This window comes from Chiloscyllium plagiosum, unplaced genomic scaffold (assembly GCF_037043375.1).
Source record: "Chiloscyllium plagiosum isolate Xiang-an unplaced genomic scaffold, Cpla_swu_hap1 HiC_scaffold_6, whole genome shotgun sequence".
Taxonomy (NCBI): domain Eukaryota; kingdom Metazoa; phylum Chordata; class Chondrichthyes; order Orectolobiformes; family Hemiscylliidae; genus Chiloscyllium; species Chiloscyllium plagiosum.
Genome location: NW_028270144.1, coordinates 15,810,742 through 15,823,403, shown reverse-complemented (window position 1 = coordinate 15,823,403; position 12,662 = coordinate 15,810,742). Strand labels below are relative to the sequence as shown.

Below are 12,662 nucleotides of genomic sequence, written 5' to 3'. Positions count from 1 at the left end.
GAGAATTCTACATGAGAATTAAACATGATATTTTTAAAAACTGAATTACTCCCCTAAACTGTTCTATTTTTGTTAGCCTTGTTTTCTCTGCAGCTAACTTATTTTTTGCAGGATCTGATCCAACCATCCACTCCTGTTTAGCTCTGTGAATTGTCAAAATCAACAGATTATAACTGCATTTGAAACTGCAAGTATCAGTGAGGGAAGTGCCACTTCCATAAGTCCCATTTACCAGTTAGCATTCAGAGCCAAGTTCAAATTGTGCAAGTTCTTTTTGACATTGATCAACTGCTCTGGAACATTAGCTAGAGCCTTAATCTGTATATAAGAACCAGCAATTGGGCCATGAACCCTGCTGTACCACTCAATAAAACCATAAATGATATTCTACCTCAACTCCAGAATCCTGCCTTTCCCCATATCCCTCCATTCCCTACAGTCAAAAGAAGTCTGAATTCTGAACACAATCAACAGACCATTCAAATCCCTCCTAGCTACAGGATTCTGAAGATTTATAATAATGTAAATGAAGACATTTCTCCTCATTTCAATTCAAAATGACTAATCTCTTATCCTGAGACTGTGACTCAATGCTGGACTCTTCAGCTAAGAGGAAACAGCCTCTGAGCACTAACCCCGTCAAACCCTTTAAAGAAGTGAAGTGTGCATATACATCCACATTGCAGAATGACACATCAGTACCGGCTTGTATCAAAAACATTGCAATGGAAAACAACATCGAGCCTATGTATTCATGAATTAACTGTTTCCACACTGTAGATAATCTAATGAGAATATTTTCAAAGCTGCTCTTTCCACATGCTATCACTTTTAACAAATACATTTATTCATATGGTTACTATTCAACTGCACTTTCACCTGATATCCTCCTATCCACTTCATCCACACCTGACTTTCTCAAACTTGCACCTTACTTCTCATAACTCTCTTCAGTTCTACCCAGATCTAATACCTGTGTGTCCAACTCCTCTCTGACCTAGTACAATAATATTTTCCTTGTTTTCAAAATAAGTACTGCCATAATTCCTCAAGCCAAGACCAATACCTGTGCAACAACTTCCTCAAACAAATGCCACCTATCCTCAGTCCCACTGAAACCCCCATCCCAAAGTACCAATCAGTTGCTACCCCTCACCCAAAAGCATTTTACAGCTCATTATTTTCTTCTATATAATAAATCAACTTCTCAGATCCTCAACTTCACCCTTAGCCAATACCTCAAAGTCATTGACAATAATCTCCATTATTAGGCATTGGATAACCCCCCCCAAACCCCTTTGCCTATCCCACTACTATGCTCCTCAATAAGCTCAACCAACTGCCACTGCAGTAACAGCCCAATTTCTAACTTCCTTTTTCTTCTCAGCCATTACATAAGTAACTAGTCCAAGAAGGTGACAGTTCAAATTGATTCAATCGCACTTGGTCAGTCACCTACGACATCCCACATTACTCTAGCATTTCCACATTCTTGACTCGGAGCACAATTGATCAATCCGCCCTTCTTGATTCTCTCTAATCTTTTGACTATCTCTGTGACATTAAATCTTGTATCCTCATTCTAAATGTCAGAGTAACTAGCCAAGGTCCTGCTTTCAAAGGCTACACTTTCACGTTCAGCAGTACCCAAACACATCCCCAATCAATATTTTTCAAATATCGCTGCCTTTCGGATTATCATTTATAAATAGAAGCACACAGCCCACATCCACCTTAATAACATACTGCTTTATTTCTCAATTCTGCATGGCTTTTATACATGACTACAATCTACTCATGAAATTGCTAGAATTCCTCATAAACACTGGCAAAAATTAAAGCTCTACGGTTTGTTTCATACTAGGAACTCCACACAATCACAATCCATCTATTCATCTTCTGGGCCACGTACTGGCTCTAAGCCTGATGGCCCACCATCTCTCTACCTCTTAAAAAAGCTAAATTTAACAGCAACACATCCAGTTCCACCACTTGGACTATCCCTGCCTGTAACTTGCTCTCACTGACAATGTAAAGCTCATCCGCACCTTCCATCATGAAATTCTTAACTTCTTCGGTTTCATCAGCACTTCCAGTAGAATTATACTGTATGAATCCAAAGTTATGACTAAGTTCTGCTCACCTTCTAATACTGTGCCTAAGTTCTGCGATTATAACTATAAATAGCAATATCTTATAAAAAGAGAATGATCAAATCTTAAGTGTAACTGTAGACAGTGGGCTTGGTTGGTAATAAGTTTGGAATTAGGACATATTATGAGTAGTTTCCAAATCTGTAAGGCCAATGTTCAAGAGCTAGGTTTACTTTCTGAATCCTAGAACATCACTGCTGCTAAACTTGAGAGTTCTTAAGCTCTGTTTAAAAGTTTTGAGCATCCATTGATTCATCCATTGTCCTGTATGTCAACAAATCAAGAATCCATGGAAATAAAAGCCAGATTTTCAGGATGCTTTTTTGAAAAATAAACCATGCAATTTGTACTTGCAAAGTATTTTTATTAAATCTGTTCCAAACTACACAATTACCAAAACGATTAAATTGGTCATCAAAGGGGCAAATCCTGCAGTTGACTGAAGTTAGTTGGCTGAACACTTTGTTCGTGGTCACACACTCAGATACACAAACAAGCAACAAAAAAAATCTAACAGGTTAGCATATTCGGAAAGTAATTTCATCTAACGATATTTAAGTGACGGAGATTCATTTTGATTAATAACTAGAGTATGCTCAACCTCCCAGTTTTCTGGGTGAGGGGTTGGAGGCAGTGGCAAGAAACTAAAGAAAATACTTCAAGAAGTTAAACTGTTCACAAGATTGCATATGATCAACTTGTAGATGACCAAAACTTGCAAAGACACTGTTGGCACTTGAGAGAGTAATAGGCTATATTGACATAGCAATTTACAGTGGTTAAAGGTGACAATAGAAGAACTAGGTCTATCTGAAGTAAATCTGTGGAAAGGATGCGTGCAATGCAAGTTTTTTTAAAAAATAACATTTATTTTAGAGAATAGACCTGACACACCCTGATAGCACTATCTGGCAAACAAGTGTTCTGATGCAAGAACCGATTCTGAAAAAATCCACAGCAAAACTGCATCCAGCAGTGTTTCGGCAAGACCACATTTAAACAGTCTAAGAACTGGTCTCCATTTCAGTTCATGATCAATAACAAAAACCATCCAAAAGCCCAAACTAACCCACCTCCTTGTCCTTCTTCTTGAACGGACATAAATCAGTGCTGCTTCAAATTTATTAATTCCATGTGTAATTGGAAAAAAATACTTAATCAGTCACTTTTTGTGTAGTGGGGTTTGTAGTGTATTATTTACACTCCTCTTCAACTTTGGAAAAATACAAGATTAATAATCTAACCCAGGAGGCTCTGTTGTAAATATCTGTCACTGGGTAAAACATTACAGACATTTCCAAGGGCTCCAAAGCTATTGTAGAAATGAACTCAGGATTACAGTTGAAGCACCAATGAATTTAGCAGAGAATCTCCACGAGTTAACAGCAAAGAGGTCAAACACAGACCTAACACTTCAAACAAGAATCTACAGCTTCGACAGAAAGATGAAGGAACATTTGGATGAGGTAGATAAATGATTGTAGCTTCACTGACCAGTAGCAAACCATTCACTGGTACAGAGAATACTTCACTCAATGAGAAGACAATCCCAGTCGAGTGTGAACACCACACAGGCACATTCGCTCATCTGCAACCAAGTCCCAAGTCAAGTGGAGGCTGGAGGGTATAATCGTGTTTTTTTAAAAAAACACAGCTGGTCCAGGGCATTAATTCTTCATTTTGCATAATGAAACAATGGCAATATTCAATAGCACAATTCACCCTCACAACTTCAAGTTCTGGTTTCTCGAAGACATTATCTCACGGCTAATGTTACAAAATAAGAGAATGGTAGAACACAGATGGAACTCAATGACCGAACAGCTAGAATAAAATAAAACCCAACCTGATGGCAAAATAATTGTTTTGCTCAGTCACTAGTCTTGAGTGAAATGGAAATCAACAGTAGAGAGTGAGCTGAAGTAAGCTCCAAATTCACCTGGAATGGCACAAAGGCTGTTAAGTCAATGAGATCACAAAAACATGAAAACTGTATTCTGCCAAGTTGTGGTCCAAACTGCAAAATATATGCAATCTGACCGGCCAATGGCATTCAACAACTTAATAAGGAATGTTTCTACTCAGCTGCTCTTCTTGTACTTGCTGAAGCTACTTAACATAAGAGAGAGAAATTCAAGAAGAATAATAATTGCAGCAAAGAGCAATTAAGCCCCATGTTGTAATGCACAAACACGGTAGTGACTACAGCACTTCTCTCTTACAACTAATCAACTTGATATGGGACAGTACATGACAGAAACACAAAGATCATATTTGTGCCAGATTCTAGTCCCATTTAGCCCAGTCATGTGAGAACAGGCTGATTAAAAATATCCAGAAACAAGGATTTGTCACAAATGTAGGCCATTCAATGTAATGGCTTAATCTTCAAATATTTTCCCAGTCAGGGTTGAAAGGATCAAAAAAATTGTTAACAATATTATCTTTCTTCTCTCTACTGTGGGGAGTAAGATGATATGTAATCAACTTTAGGTCAACTTTGTAGGGTAGCGATGGGCAAAAACCCTTGACCCAACATATGCAAGAAAGCCAAAGACAACATTAGTGTTCACTGTTGCAAGCTGGAAGCCGGCAATCAAAGATTCTGGAAAGTGGCAAGTCTGGCTGACCCCAACAAGTTAATTAACAATGGTCAGCCAATAGCACAGTGATGAACACTAATTGTTCATTTGGTACATCAATGCATCTTTCATAAGACATACAAAGCTTGATGTGCACGAGCCATGGGTTTCTTTCTCACAGCAATGTCAAAACAGACTTGAATGGAGTGATGACTGTGATTCTGGACATTCTAAATGCAGTTCCACCAGATCAAAGACAGAATGCAGTCAAAAAAAAAGCATACCATTAGTGAATGTCTGATTACTGGTTACTGTGTAACATCCACAATCACGCTGATAAGCATCTGGCCTAATATTAATTGACCAACTTAAAACAGATACAAAGTTACACATAGATTATAAAAGGTCAATGTTACATTGAATTCAAAATCATAATAACAAATGTTATTTAAAAAATCTCTGTACTTGATAGCGTGCTTCCTCATTTTTACATGATTTAAAATTAGAGATTCTTCACCAACATATGAAGCAGCTAGGATTCAGTGTATAGTACCAGTCCATGAAAGTTAAGTGGCAAGAAAATAAGTGATACGTAGCATACTAACACTACCAAGAGTCACGGGGAAACGGGAATAACACCATTTGCCCAGAACTGTGTCTGACTTCATGTGACTGATTGCTTCAGTGAGGTGTATACTACCTGTTCACAGCAAGAACAATTGTCTGATGTCAAAATAACATTTCAAGCATAATATAGGGAAGCTTGTCACAATAGGGATGCCTGCAGACATGCTTTTGTGCAATGTCAAATCACTTTAATAACAAAGAGTAATGCTGTGGAAACAAAAGCCAGTGATTCCCTTAACAGTCTACTCTCCAATTTTGCTGGTCAACTCTGTTAAGCGTTAGAGGAATGTTAACATTAGGTTAAATTATAATAAGTATACAGCATTCAGGTTCAAGTCTAATTAGGAAGGCACTGATTAAGTGATATGAATGTTTATAATTGCAGTGATAGTTCATTGAATGGGCATAGTGATATAAATGGATTGGAGATATAAATGCTATATTCAAAAGCAAGGGCATTTAAGACGGAATAATTTTAAAGTTTGTTTTTAAAAAATAGACAAACATCAAACCATGATTTAAAAATGATTTTAAATATTCCCATTTCCAAAAGCAAACCAGTGAAATAAATGAAACACATTTATGCTTGATCAAGATTTATTTAAAATACTCAAGACACATCACAGAAAAGGGGCAAAAAAAAAGGGTTGAAACTTGGAATTTATGCTGACCTTCTTATGCATGTAAGATATTAAACATATGCTTTGTAACTTTAGTTGTTTTCTGTTAGTGTCAAATTTGAGGTTGCCAGACCACAGTACAGTCTGGAACAGTGACAACTTCCTGTATTTTTTCTGGTAACTAATTTAAATAAAAATAGAAATTCAATTTTGCTCAGAAGGTCCACTACCTCAGCTCAAGATGTCTGATATAAATCAACAGTGGAACAAACTCACAAAATGTTTTATGTGAGCCAGTGCAAACTCAAATACTACTCAGTTTTTTTTCTTGTGAAAATTCAAAACTCCAATAATTGGAGCAAATTCTGAAAATAATGTAAGAATATGCACCTCAGTTAAGTCGAGATGGAATTTCGATTATTGGCTACATAAAAAGTCATAAAAAGTCACCAATTAGGCCCATCTTGTGCATATAACTTTGGGACTAATGTTTTGGCTCAACTCCAGGTTTGCAGCCGATTTTTTGTCCATTTCTGCCATCTTGACGGCCAGCTTGTTGAATTTGGTACTGAAGAAAAGACCCCTAGGCTGTGGGGGCAGCCACCGAAGTATGCTTAAATCACGTTCCCTGTCCTTTGCCATCTTCACAATTTCTTTCCATCAGTCTCTTGCTCCATTGCAAAGCAAAATTTCTGGAGTCCGTCCTATGCCTGTTAACCCTCAAGTACTTTTGCTGTATTTTACTTGCCAATGTAATAAAAAGTTTGAATTATTAATTCAATTTACACTCCAAGGTGAACCACAATCATCAATATTTTGTTGTTCATGTGCAGTCCTTTAGTGGCAACAATGCAAAATTCTTGATGAATCATCATCTTGAACATAACTAAAAGCTTTGAATCATGTACCATTGCAAATATTGCTCAAATCATATTAATGTCAATTACTTTCTTTCCTCAGACTACCTTTCAGTCCCAAAATTGATTTTTCAATTTTCCTTCCATTAGGGTGCTTTCTTTTCTGTGACTGTTCCTTCCTCACACCGATGACATTTCAACCTTCTGCAGACATGTTCTGATTGCTTACAATCTCCAACTGGCAGACTTTTATCCGTTCGATCCTTGCAATGTGTACTGAAAATGTTATTTCTCTTGGTTCTTAAATTTATTATTTACAGGCGTGCCCATCCACTTTTCTTTTATTTTTATTTCTTCCAAGCTCCAAATATGCCATTGTTCTTCTTCCTCAATAAACTTGAAATTAAGATGCATCACACACTTTCTGTCTCAATAATAATTTCCAAAAAATGATGAAATCAGAACTCATCTCTTAGATAATTTTCTTTATCTTATCTTTAGGCCTTTGAAACCCAACTTTGGCTCCTTTCATATGGTTTAGAATTCCTCCCAATGTTACATTGTTGCATTTTCAGTAGCCGATGCTATTCAATCTTTACCATTAAGTAGTAAAATAAGGCCCCTGATAATCCCTACTAGCAAAAATGTATTATTCAGCAATAAATTTAAAACGGAAGCCATTGTGCCCATAATAACATGGAAACTCCATCGCCATTCTATCACTGCATTTGCTTTTTGTTTTGCATGACATCCAGAAGAAAAAATAACTTTATTAAACTTAGCAAATGTAACAAATTCTTTCCAAACTAAATCATCAATTTCTAAGCGATCACCTGAAGTTCATTTAACTCCTTGGTAGATGGACATTGGACAATTGGACCCCTGAAGACCAAGACTGATAATGTTTTATTGAACATGGGTATCACGGGATAAAGCAAAAAATTGAGTTAAGGTACAGATCAAGCATGGTCCAATTAATGCTCAGTACACTTGAGGTGAAATGGCATCTACTGTCCCTACGTTCCATCACAGAAGTTAGTAATAGCATTGCTCAAATCATAAGGTAAAACTTAGGCCAAAATGATAAAAATAGTAGCATCCAGGCAAGTACTCTATGTGTTTGACAGGAGTAATGCTGAAAGATTTTTTTATGGCTTTATTAATCACTGGAACACAGAGGAAAGGGACCTGCCAAACATCATCTACTTTAGCCAATCGATAATGCTGAAAAAAAGAACACCGGGGAAGAAATCCTGTTCATCTAACCCAAAATTGGAAGAACGAAATAAAGCAAGAACTGTAGTTAGACAATGCAAGATAATTGCTTCAAGATGTTCTGAATGTTTCACATAGGAGAGTAACTTCCTTCTACAATCACCCACATTGTGCACAAATTGGTTGTCTCCAAATTCCATAAATATTGAATACCAGCTAATTAATTTTTGGTGTTGATATATGATGGACTAAAATTGATTGATACTCTAATTAAAAATGTCTGTTCTTCTTTGAAGATACTGGGATCTTCCTACCTACCTGAATTAGCAGACTGGCCAGATATTAACATGCGTCCGAAGAATGGGAGGACAGAATGCAGAATCATTTGGAAGGATATTCCACAGGTTTAGTTAACATTGTACAAGAAACATCTCTCATGACTGACTACTACATGGTACTGATACCCTTGTGACAATATTACAATTACGATTACAATTAGGGTATTGGTATCAAAAGACTGTAACATAACCTATGGGGATCCAATTGTATATATAAAGTTTATGATGCCACAGTGGCTTATAAATAATCTGTGCATCTCCAGTGCAACCCAATGTAGTTGTTATGCAGTTGCTTTCCTGTGAAATCTTGGTCTCGGCGGATTCTTGCATCATGTTCACGCAGAGGCACAGTTCCAACTTTCTCTTGAATTTGAGGTTACATTAACAGAAAGGTAAAAATCGCAGGAAATAATTTCTTGCTTTAAGACTGGGAAATGAGTCAGCCTACAAACAGGAGCATCTACCAAACAAAAAGGTGCGCAAAATGATGCCAGTCACTATTTTGTTACCTGTGTGTGCAATGCAGAACAAGTTAGCATTCAGAAACAAAAGACAACTCATTTTGTGGTCAATTCTGAAAGAACCGTTTGAATGAAGTTATGAATCAGAGTTACTGAGTCACACAATCAAGTTACTAGCTTGGCAATCTGAATTCCTAACAAATTGGACTGCTTTTGAAAATGGCAAATGAGAAACAAATCATAGCATTTCAGAAAAAATAATTCTGAATTATTTGCTTTTAAACATGTAATTTCAGAAAATAACTTTCCAAAAATGACTGTGAATTTATTGTTGACTGGGCTATGTAGCAAACAATCTCCTGAGTAGATTAGTGGTTTTACAGATACATGACAAGGGAAATGTGGATCCTGAAGCCAAGAAAACAAACAGCCAATTACAAATCTGATTGACTTTATGAGGTTTATAAAACCATGAGGGGCAGAGATAAAGTGAATAGCAAAGGTATTTCCCCTAGGTTGGGGAGTTCAAAACTATGTGGCATATTTTTAAGGTGGGAGGAGAAAATTTAAAAGGACATTTGGGGCAACTCTTTTTTTAAAAAGCAGAGGGAAGGGTTCATGTGTAGAATGAACTATGAGGAAGTGATGGATGCAGGTACAGTTATAACGCTTAACAGACATTTGGACAAGTACTGGAATAGGAAAGGTTTGGAGGGATATAGGTCAAACACAGGCAACTGGGACTAATTTAGTTTGGGAAAATGGTTGGCTTGGACTACTTGGACCAAAGAGTCTGTTTCCATGCTGTATGACTCCATAACTAAAATGATATTTTAATTTTCATTTGTAAGAATGATCAACTAATAGGGGTCCTTTTGCTTTACAGTGGCACATAGGATTGAGTAGGGAGAATGAGAAGTGCAGTGTTAAAAGAACTGCGAGGGAAATTTTATTTCTTTCTAAGCTACATTATTAAATTCAATGTTAATACTGTTACTGCAGTTTTCTTTACAGAAAAGCAGTTAAATCTATATAAGCTGCAAGTTTCATATCGCTTTCAACAATCAAATTGTTCCTGGTTACAATCATGCGGCAATTAAGCACAATAAGTAAACCACTTTTCTTTTTGAAAAATTGTGTATAACTTACATTTAAACAAAAATTTCTCAACTTAACTATATTAGTTTACATATCTGAAGTAATTTTAAATTAGGGTAAACAAAGCATGCACAACTAAAAGATCTATAACGCAGTTCCTACATAGCATTAAAACCAATCACCACAACAAATACCTCAACGGTATGCCTTGTGTGCTGAGGGGAAGCGATACTGCGCACTCAATGCCACAACTGTAAGGTTTCCATGAAGCCCCTGTGGCAGTTTCAGCGTTTCTATTGGGAATGATCCCCCTTTCTAGGATTACTTCAAAATCAAGTCAAATTCAAATTACGTAGCTGGAAAACATTTGACATTTTTCAATCTCTTAAAGACTCAATTCTCTGCACTGTTACAGTTACATGGGCAATGGCAAATAAAACAGATTAAGGGGTGCTGGTGAAAGTAATCTTAACAATGAAACACGAACATGAATACATCTTGAATTAATAATGCCGTTTAACCCATTTCATGTTATTTCCAAGTCCTGTACTGGCCGTAAATATATGGAATACATCTATCCATTCATGGAGTATTTTAATTTCTGTAGCAGCATATACTAACGTGGGCTCCATACAGAATGAGGTTTGTAGAATTATAATGCTGCTATAAAAGAAAAGAGAATTAAACTGCATGATTTGTGGATCATTTCTCTATTCCAAGTATTTACCTGCAAAAGATGGAAACATTTTACTTCTAGGTTACTCTGAAATGGGTGAAAAATTACATATTAATAAATTTGTATCCACAGTGCCCCAAGCCCTCAAGTTGGGGAATTTCTGATATCCCAACTTCTAATTTAGTTATGCTGTGGGCAGTTTCACTTTAACTGTACTTGATGCCTTCATTCTTCAGCTATCCAATATTCCCTCTGAAAAATATTTTACAGTTAGTTTACTTGGCTTTGTCTGGTAGATGTCATTATGTCGAATCCAACTACAACTGACCATTTAGAATTTTACGTTCCAAGAATAAATTAGCAGTTTTATTTAATTTCATCTACCACCATGCTGGATCATTTCATTGTTTCTACCTGGCCCGTTTATACCTTTAGAACTTGACTTCGTTTTGATACAAGTTGTAGTAAAATCAATGTCCTGGTAAAAGGTTACTTCTTTCTGTACATGACTGCACTTCGGAAGGAATCTTATTAAGAAACCTTGGAGGGTCTAGGGACTTCAGGCTAACCTCACTGAACACAGAGGCCACGGGTACCTACATAAAACATTCACCAAACACAACTGCACAGGTGGAAGGGTTCAACTGATGCCTCGGGTTTTCCTCTTTACTTTCATCTCTTGCCCATGGATATATCACTTTTAGTTTCCTGTTTCTGTTCAGAAGAATTGCCACCTTCTTTACACTACCCTCCACTCCGTAGGGTACTCTATTCCTAAGCAGCTGTTTCATTCCAAGATGATCATACTTTCCCTTTAATTCAGTGAATGCTACTTGCTGTGGTTATTCCTAGCAAGAGACTGCATTTCCTCACCTCCCCCCATTGCAATCCATTGCTCCCGACTTAACCTCAGTGACATTGCCTACAGGCCTCCCTACAATCTATTAAATTCTGTTTCCTGATTAAATAATGCTCTTCAGCATTTGCTACAAAAAAAAACTGAAACCAAAGACCTCATTAACACAAATTCCAACAGCAGCAACAATCCAATTTGGGAGCACAGCTTGTAACCAAACTAGAAAAAGACACTGACTGTTTAACTTGATCAATACACCCTCTGCAACTGAGCATGATAATAACAGATACAGATAGGAAAGAGATTAGAATTTCTTTGGCATTCCTGATCCACCTACCTCCATCAATTTTTTTAACAAGATGAAAGATTTTTAGATCCATGTTATATTTAGGAAACCAGTGCAGGCAATCATGGCATCAGTTGTAAACAACACGTATACTGAACAAAGCAGTAACCCGACAATAATAATTATGGAGTTTCCAAAAATCTTACCATACTTAGTTTCTTCCTCGATGATATTTAATAAAGGTTAACAGATGATGAAACCAATAGAAATCGGTAGTAAGGACAAGGGCTCAATTAAGAAGTGGCACTCAAAACAAAATGTATTTATTTTCAATGTCTGTGGGTAGGAAGCTGATTGTGGAAGAGTTTCAAAAAAAAAGTCCCAAATGTTGCAAACACTTGCATTCTACTTCAGAAAGAAGTGTCACAGAAAACCAAAACTAAACTTGATGTTTTCTTCACTGTTCTGCAACAACTTCTGCTATTGCTTCCAATGAAACTACATCATTGCATCCACTTCAATCCAAGGCAACAGAAATTAACGGCCAACAACTCCATCCCTTATCATTGAACATAAATGTTTCATTTCTCTCTGCCTGCAGTGCAAAACCTGCATCTACTCTGATCATTCAAGAGTCAACTTTGCTTGTAATATATCCTAATTTTCCTTCGGTTTATAGTAGTTTGTACTTTAGGATCAAGTTCCTGCATTTCCCAGAGTCTCGTTTATACTTCACTACAAGGCCACTGGCTTCACCACTAACCACTCCCACCTTCTGTATTTCCTTCCTATTAAAAAGTAATGCATTTAGATTGTGGTGTCCTCATCTTACTTTAATTCCTGATGAATGGTCATTCCTGAGCCCACTCAATCTCAATTCCCACACCCCTCAC

General features: G+C 36.8%; 1 protein-coding gene across 4 annotated transcripts in view; it reads right to left on the bottom strand.

Annotated features, from left to right (window-relative positions):
- LOC122550468 (ankyrin repeat domain-containing protein 10) overlaps positions 1-12,662 on the bottom strand; it is a 60,808-nt gene that overhangs the window by 17,425 nt on the left and 30,721 nt on the right. The window lies entirely within an intron of this gene.